This window comes from Talpa europaea, assembly GCF_964194135.1.
Source record: "Talpa europaea genome assembly, chromosome: 1".
NCBI classification, from domain to species: domain Eukaryota; kingdom Metazoa; phylum Chordata; class Mammalia; order Eulipotyphla; family Talpidae; genus Talpa; species Talpa europaea.
Genome location: NC_140073.1, coordinates 801,338 through 810,338, shown reverse-complemented (window position 1 = coordinate 810,338; position 9,001 = coordinate 801,338).

The following is a 9,001-nucleotide window of genomic DNA, read 5'->3' as shown; positions in this document are numbered from 1 at the left end:
CAGCTCCTGATGGCTGGTGCCAGGCTGCCAGCTGGCCGGGCTTCTGCCCAGAGACGCAAGCCCCCTGTGGGCAGGCCGGCTGCTTCCCCCTCCCCCCGGCCCCGACCGGCTGGGCTCCCACCTGGCACAGGCCTGTGCTCACAGGGCCCTGGCCCTGGCTGGCTGGGCTACCCCGGGTGCCGGGTTGGTGGCGAGGCCTCTGTCCCAGCCCAAGAGCACGCCGGCCCCATAGGCTGCCCCCACCTCCTCTGCTGCACCGCTGGCCCGTGGGCAGGGAGGGCTGCTGACCTCTGTGCCCACAGCCGGAGGCGGGGAGTGCGGGTGGCCGGTGGCCGCGGGCGGGGGCAGAGGGACTTGGCGGCAATGCCGCTGGATGCAGCGGGCAGCCCGGCCCTCCTTCCTGGGGGGCTCGAGCCAGGGCCTCGGCTGCCGTCCGCGGTGCCCGCGCCAGCCTGGTGCCCAGGCAGGAGCGTGCGGCCACCTCTGCCAGCTCGCACTCATTTCATGCTGTTACTGGATGGAACACAGGTCGCCCTCGGGGACGCACTCCAGGAGCTCTCTCCAAGGTCCCCCCGGGAGCCACACTTCGGGGCGCCCAGAGGAGCCAGCATTCTCCCATTCACTGGCCCGTCCTGCCATCCATAGCCCCTGCACCCTCTGTCCACTGCCTGGTGTGTGGAGGGCCCTGATGTGGCCCCTGCAGCCGGTTTGGCTGGGGCACCTGCCAGGGACCCCACGGGCTGTGCAGGGCAGTGCCCCCGGCCGGGCCACCTCAGCCTCCAGAGGCTCCAGGGAAGTGGCCGCCCGGCCCACCCTGTGAGTGGGAGTGTCCCCCCAGAGTGGTGACCAGCCCCAAAGCTAGACCTTTGTGATGGGGGCAGGTGTACCCCCAAAGGGGAGCCCGGGTGGGGGTGGTGGCACAGCCCTCTGGGCCCTGACCTGGGGACGGCCGTGTCAACATGGTGGGAGGCCGGACGCAGGGGCAGGGCGGCGGCCCAGGCCATGAGCTAAGAGGCCAGGGCCTCACTGCCCTCTCCAGGGTCCTGGCACCCGCTGGCACCCATGTGGACGGGGCCGCATTCCCGTCCCCTCTGGGCGAGGGCAGGGAAACCAACACCAGGCCTGAAATAGCCGCTGCTAGTGGCCCGCTGCCCACTGGGGGCTGCGCAGGGCCCCCCTGAGGGCGCGGGTGCCTGAGGGGACAGCCCAAAATGGTCAGTGTCCCTCCGAGCAGGGAGGGGCTGGCAGCGCGCCGGGTGGCCACAGACAGGCAGGAACAGCTGGTGAGAAGGGGTCATCCTGGGGGGCAGGCTTGGGGGGGCTAGAGCATGGCCAAAAAGCCAGGGTCCCCAAAGCTCGTCCCCAGCCCCCAGCCCTCGATGCCACTGGGTGGGCTGTGGGTGGGGGCAGCCTGGCCTCTTGGGCCTAGCGGAGGGAGGTGCCCAGGGCCCAGACGGAGTGGGGGCTCACAGGCAAGGGGGCGGCAGCAACCTGCCCCCAGCCTGCCCCCCTGGTCCACAGCCAGCAAGCCCCCCTGGGCGGAGAGCTGAGGTGGGCGCAGGCCTGGGGGCCTGAGTGGCTGCTCCCCTTCCCGGCCCCTCAGAACAGCGCCAAGGCGGGTGCGGGCACCTGCGGCCCCAGAGGTCTGAGCGCTGCCAGCTGTGCCCCACAGCTTCGGTCCCCGGAGGCTGGGCCTGGGGTCCCCCAGCTGCCTGTCTCCACTCCCGGCCCATGCTCTCCAGGCAATCGGGGGCCGATGGACCTGCCCTGGCCTCGCTTTCCCACCAGCGTGGGCAGCGGGGAGGAAGGGCCCTGCCCCTGGGGGTGGCTCGTGGGGGCGGGAGCAGTGGGGTGCAGGGGAAGAACTTTGCTGGGGTGCCGGACGCCGTCTTCCAGGGTCCCTCTGGGAGGCCCACCCCACAGGCTCAGCCCTCCTGGGGGCTGCCGCCGTCCCTGCTGGCCGGGAGCAGGGCCAGGAGCGCGGGGTCCGGCCCGCTGCCCTGGAAGCCAGCATTTGGCCAGAGGGGCGTCTGGAGACAGGCGGAGCTCCCTGGGCAAAGGGGTGGCCAGCGGCCTCCACGCCCACACGCACCCCGCGAGTGTGTTCTGGGTTGCAGCCCCCACTCATACCCCAGGTTGCGGGGAGCAGCGGCGTGAGGGCGGGGCCCTGTCCGGGAGCGGGGCCGGGTCCCCGGCCCGGAGGGACCCCATCTGGAAGGGCAAGAGGAAAACTGGGGCCTCGAATTTTCTCTTTGAAAAAACAAATAGAAAGGAAACTCGTTTTAAAGGGGAAAGAAAGATGTCCTTCCGCCTCCCACACTTGGTGCGGGGCCAGCGAGGTGGTTTCGGCAGAAACCCTCTCCCTCTATTAAATGTAACCAGACACGATCTCCGCGTGCAGATCACACGGGGCCCTTCAGACCGCGGGGCTCCGGGCCTCCCCGCCGCCCCCGGGACAGACAGGCGCCCCCGGGCGGCGGGGCCGTGTCCCCCAGGCCGGGCGTCCGAGGTGGCACAGCCGCAGGGAGGGGCCACGCGGGGCCCGGGCCTGGGCCTCTCACGCCTCCCCTGCCCCTGCTGGGGGACACTCAGCGCCCCGAATGCTTGATGAGCTGCCTGCCTGGGAGAGCTGAGAAGCCAGGATGGGAAGCAGGTACTGGGGACCCTCAGTGACCCCCACCCCAGCTTTGTCGTGGCCCTGCGGCCTCCCAGCAGCTCCCCAGACCCCACCACTCTGCAGAGCTACCCGGCAGTCAGGGCCAGTGTCCCCTCGTCCCGGAGCGGAAGGGGTACCGGGCCAGGGAGGCCGCCGGGCCTGCTGGGAGAGCACTTCCTCAGAGAGCACACGGCACACACAGCATGCCCTTGCACACGCCCCGACACACACGTGTGCCTCACACCCACATGTACATGCACAGGCGCACGCACATGCACACACACGGGCACACACGTGGCAGACATGGGCATGCCTGTGCACACGTGCGCATGGCACCAGGCTCGGGCACACGGGCCACCCCTTGAGCGCCCGCACGCGCACCGGCACGCATGTGCACTACGGGCCTCCATGCAGCACACACGTGTGCACCCCGGGACACGCTGTTCTTTCCAGGCACGCAGCCCAGCCAACAGGCAGGAAGGAATAAATCTTCCAGCGTGCGCCTCCCCGAGCCCCAGGGCGGGGGTGCCGCAGGCATCACGGAGGGGCTCGCCGCCAGCGGGGGCTGGGAGGGGGGAACCAGTGCGCCCCGAGGAGCTGCGCCTGGCTGGCAGCCTGCCCGGTGCGGGAAGGCTGGGGGCGGCCCCTGTGCCCAGCAGCCCACCCAGGAGGGGCAGACAGGCCCGGCCCGGCCCGGCTCTCAGGCTGCCACGTGGCCGCGCGAACGGAGGCCGGGGCCTTTTCCTGCCTCAAGCCGGGTGGCCCTTGGCGACCAGTGGACCCCGTCCAGCAGGGCAGCAGGAGGGCCAGGGAGTCGCGCGGAGGCTGGCAGGACTCCAGGTCTGTCCTGCAAGGGGCCAGTGCCTGTACCTGCTTAGCCGGGAGCCCTGAGCCCTCCCAGGGGCCTCCAGGGTCCCCACCCGCCCCTCGGCCCTGCCGCCTGCAGGGTCCTCCCTCATTAGCCCGCCAGCCCCAGGCCTACGCTGAGCTGGAGGCTCGGCCAGGGCAGGCCCTGCGGTGGAAGGCTCAGCGAGGACAGGGCCGGCTGCTGCCCTCTCGCCCTGCCTTGCCCCCACTTGCCTGCCCACACTGCCCTGGGGTCTCCGTGAGCTCAGAGCAGACCCTGGTCTGCTCTCAGGCTGGGCGCAGGGAGGCCTGGGCCCCATGTTGTGTCCTGCCGGTAGGGGACTGGGCGCTGCCCCGGAGCCGGCTGCAGGCCTGGACAGCCCCGGCCCGCGGTCTCCCGAGTGGGCTCAGGACCTTCTGTGGGAGGTGATGTGCCCGACGAACGGGAGCCGGCAATTCCCACCAGAATGCGCTACGCGGAGAGGCTTCAGCTCTCACTGGCCAAGGACAGGCCACGGCCAGAGGCCTCTGCCGTCCACGCCCGGCAGGCGGCCCGTCACTCCGCGCGGGTCACCGTCTGCGCACGGGAACCTTACAGGAAATCAGCCCTCACAGGTGCTGGGTGCCCTCCCGGCCGCCTCCAGCGAGGTGGGGCAGGCCGGGACGGGAAGCGAGGCCCAGGCCCCAGAGCTTCCCGGCCTGCCCTGCCCTGGTTAGGGAGCTCGGACTGGGGACTGCAGCCTGGGCGCTGGGTGGCAAGGAGCGTGGGCTGGGGCCGCCTGCTCCCCGCTCCTCCCCACAGCCAGGGCTGGGTCACCTGGGGAAAACGAGTCTGGGGGCTGGGGGCGCCCACATCAAGGAACAGGCTGCAGAGCCCCAGACGTCAGCACCCGAGCCGGGGCCCACGCCACCAAGGGGGTGCAGAGGGCCGGCTTTCCTGGGAGCTCGTGCCAGGGTGAGGTGGGCCTGCCCCCCCTTCGCCCCACCCAGGCCCTCCTGATGGCGCTCCCGGGGCGCCGCTGCAAATGTCACTGTTACAGGAGCCATTTATAGGGTGCACTTTGTGCACACATGGGGTTTACAATCCTTTTACAAGCCATAAAAGGGGGGCCGAGCACTCAGCTCTGTGGAAGCCGCTGGCCGCATCCCACCCGAGCCCGGCCACGGAGCGTGCCAGCCTCAGGCCCTCCCGCTCCGGGTGGGGTGTCTTGCCCCCAGGGGCTGCCTCCACACCGTGCTGTCCCCCAACCTGCTGCCCAAGCGCCTTTTCCACCCAAAGTCAGAACTGGAGTGAGACCTGCAGCCCTGGCCAGGGGGCCCCTCCCACGCCCACTCGCCTAGCGTGAGCTCGGCCTTCTCCCGGGGGCCACGTCTGCGTGGCTGGGGTGGGAGGGACACTGCAGGGCCCCTCAGCAGCTCCTGACGCTGAGCCCCAGCTTCTCAGCTGCCCTGCCCCTCGCTTCTGCAGGCTGCGGGTGGGCACTGGGAGCCCGAGGCAACTGTTTCCTGCGCAGAGGCTGCCCAAGACCTCGACACCCCCGGCGGGGTCTGCGGTCACGCAGCTGGGCAGCACACGTGGGCACTGCCCGCAGGGCGAGGAGGCGACAGCCTCCTCCTGGGGGGCGGGGGCGGCCCCAGTCCGGGATGCCGGTCTGCGGGCAGTGAAGCCCTGGGCTGTTGGGGTTGGGGGAAGAGGGCTGGTGCTGTGAAGCCTGGGGGCTGGGGGTCCCCACTGGTCTCCCCTGAGTCCGGGGCCCTCACAGGCTCCCTCATGGTGCCAGTGGAGCCGGGCACAGCGGTCCAGCCTCCTGCCTGCCGGCCAGCCTGGAACTACATATTCACTGGGGGGGAGCACCCCACCTTCCCTGCGCGCACCTCCCGACCCCAGAGGCCTGCTGGGTCGCCCTGAGGCAGGGCCGCTGCCCCCTCCCCAGGGGCCTTGCCTGGCCGGGGAGCCTGAGCGGGGCCTCTGGCTGGAGGGAGGGGCCGAGACTCTGGTGTCTGCCTGGAGGCGCCGGCGGGCGGCCCCGCCAGGTTTCCCTGCCAGGCGCTGCCTCCCAACACCGGCAGAGTTGGCCGGCCCAGCTCAGCCACACGCTAAATAAATCACTCGCGGGGCGCTAGTGCGGTGTTTTTGCAGCGGCTGTAATAATAATATTAATAACAATGCCCCTCAGAGAGCTGGCAGCGGCGCGGCCCGCGGTGGGGTGCAGTGGGGGGCCAGGCTGGCGCCCCGGGCCTGGCCGGCCCCGCCACCCCAGCCGCCCACCCACCAGGCTCCACGGCCCAGGGACCCGCCTCCCACTCGGACTGCGGCCCCCGGCAGGCCTCCGCGGGACGACCTGGCCGCAGCGGGCCAGGGGCCTGTGGGGCCGGCGGTGGCAGCCGAGGCTGTGGGTGACCTCAAGACGGGGCTGGGGAGGCGGACGGAGTCAGAACTAGGCTGTGCCCAGGCTGAACCCCTCAGTTCTAAGCCCCACACTGGCTTCGGGGAGGACCCCACTCCAGCCCTCCGGGCCCTGAGGAGCCCTGTGGTGGCTCTGGGGTGGGGAGCAAGGGTCCGGGCTCCTGTGGGGCTGGCGTCCCTGCACCCAGAGTCTTCTGGGAGCTCCAGCGCCCTGGGAGGGGAGGCGGGGCCTCCGCGGGGGCCAAGGAGCCGGGGCCGCAGGCAGAGGGGCTGGCACCCAGCACGGCCCAGGGCAGAGCTCGGGACCTTTCAAGGCGGCGGGCGGGGGACAGGTGGGACCACCCCGTGAGGCCTGCCCGGCGGCCAGCCCTGGGCCTCCAGCTAGAGACAGGAGGAAGGCGGCCCCTCTGGGCTCAGGTTCCCCACGGAAGGGCCAGCCCGCCCATCCAGGCCCTCGCCCCCCGCCTCCCCTGCCAGCCCCCTCGGCAAGTCCCTGCGTCCCCATGCCCGGGTAGGGAGTTGGGGGCAGCCAAGCACAGTGGGCTGAGAGTGAGGCCCTTGAGGGGTCCCCAGAGGAGAGGGTGGCCAGGTGTGGGGGCCACTCAGGGACCGGCTCTGGGCAGGCCTGGGGCTGAGGAGGGGTGCGTGGCTTGAGCTCCTGGCCAGATGGGGGTGATGGTCTATCCTGGGCTTGGTGAGAGCAATGTCTGGGGACCCAGGAGCCCACAAAGGGCAACTTGTCAAGAGCCCCTTGTTGCCCCGGGGGAGGCCCCACTCCTGGGGGCAGGACGCCCGTCCCCACGGAGCCGCCCGCTGGTTTGGGGGGATGACAGGAGGTGGGCAGGCAGGCCACACACCGAAGCTCCCCGGGTTCAGAGGTCAGAGGGTAGAGGGCGTCCCGCTGCCCTGGCCTAGCCTGCCCCTGAGGGAGAGGGCGCGGGGAGACACCGCAGCCGCAGTGGACGGAGAGGAGAGCGGGGTCCCGAGACTCTGCGCGGCCTCCCCAGCGGCCGCCCCTCCCTGCTCTTGCAAAAGCATGAAAACAGGCCGCCGCCCCGCCCCCACCCCAGGCGGCCGGGAACGGGCCTCGCGGGCAGCGCCAGGCAGCCGGAAGGCAGATTCCTGCTTTATGATGAGAGGGAGGAGGGGCCGCCCCAAGCAAGGCCCGCCTGGGCACCGGCCCCCCAGCCGCGAAGGCTGCCCGGCCCGGCCTGGCACGGCGGGGGCACGCGTGGCCGGGCAGGGCTTCGAGCCGCTTCTCAGCAGCCACCAGGGAAGGGGCACGCGGCCGGCGTGGGGTCAAGGGGCAAAGGCCGGGTCACCCGCTAGGGCCCCACTGTCCCTGGGAAGGGACCACGTGTCGCGTGGAAACGGGCCGAAGGGACCGGAGCGCAGGAGACACGGGGTGCCCCTGACCCCCAGCCTCTGGGCGCTCTGACTCCCGGGGCCTCGCTGGCCGGCAGGGCCAGCACCCGGTCGGGTCTCGGGGCGCTTCCCAGGAGCGGGAGCCTGACAGCCCTGGGGAGACCCCGCTCACACCCAGGCAGAGCTCCCTGGGCACCCGAGCCCCAGCCCCCGCCTTGGCCCTGTGCTCAGGGCGGAGGGGAGGGGTGGCCCAGGCAGCCTCCGCCAGCCCCCCAGCGCCGCAGGCCCCAGCATGGCCGCCCCCCACACGGACAGAGGGCAGGCAACCCCGCCGAGAAGGCCCTGCCCGGGTTCTAATAGAGGGACCCGGGGGGGGGGGTAAAGAGAGGGGGCTCCCCAGGGCAGGGGGCGGGGGCAGCACCCCAGCGAGGCCGGCCGAGGCGGGGGCAGAAGCGAGTCCTGTGGAGGGGCGTTTCCAGCTCCCCGGAGGGGGCACGCCGAGATGCGAGGGCATGACGGGGAGGGATGTCACAGCAGGGTGCCGGGCGGCCCCTGGGGCCTGCAGACCGGCCCGGCCCCGGCGGCTCTGGGCAGGGGCCAGGTCCCCCAGACTCTCCCGGGACCCTCTGTGCGGGTCCGGGTCCCGAGCCCTCCTCTTGGGGGGGTCTCAGTCCAGGGGTCAGGGCCTCCATGACCTCAGCCACCGCTGTGAAGGGCCCTCCCCACGCACAGCCACTCTGGGGGAGCCCGCCTGCCCCCCAGAGCGCCCCAGCAGGCGGCGACGCCCCAGCGCCCAGGGAGGGCGGGTGTGGGGCCGAGAGAGCGCGCGGCCCCCTTGGCGGGGTCCCGGGCCCTCTGCGGGGTGGGGGCAGCCCGAGCGGGGCCGGCGAGGTCCCGGGCAGGGCGGGCAGGGGCCGGGGCCGGCAGCCCCCTCCCTCCGCCGAGACCGGGGCTGCGGCTGGAGCGGAGTGTGGGAACCGGCTCGCAGGCCGGATGCGAGCGGCCCGCGGGGCCGCACCTGCAGGGGCCTCGCGCCTGTCCTTGGCCGCGAGCAGACCCCTGGCGCCGGCCGCCGGCATCCTGGCGAGCGGGGCCGCGGGGGCCGCCGCTGACCGTCCCGCGTGAGCTCAGGCAGGGAGGCCTAGGGGGCCCCCCAGAACAGCTCAGCGCAGAGCCGCGGGAGCCCGCCTCCGCGAGGCCTTGGAAGTGGAAGTGACTTCTTCCTGGAAATATGTGGCGTGAGGGGTGAGGCAGAGGACAGGCCCTGCTTCCTGCCCGGGACCGCGGGGCCACACACCAGCCGCCCTCCCGCGACCCCCGCCGCTGCCCCTTCCTCCACACCCTCCGCCCGCGCCGCTGGGCACCCGGGTCCCCCGAGGTCTGGGCACACCCCTGCACCCAGAGCCCGCGGCTGCCCGCAGCTTCGCCCTGGCACCTCCCGCCTGCTCCAGCGGGACAGCGGGCGCCGTCTGGGGGTCGGGCTCAGAGGCCGAGGTCCCCGCCCGCTCCTCTCGGAGGATGGCAGCCGCCCGGGGCCTGCAGGGCTGCAGACGCGTCCCCAGGGCGGGCGCTCGCTGCCCGGGCGGAGCCCCTCCGCCCCCGCCCTCCTCCCGGCCTCCAAGGGGCTGCCTGGTCTGGGCAGCAGGGACGACCCCGGCCCTGCCCCCGGGAGCCCCGGGTCCGGGAAGGGGACAGGAGGGCGACGGGGACATCGGGCCACGTGGCGT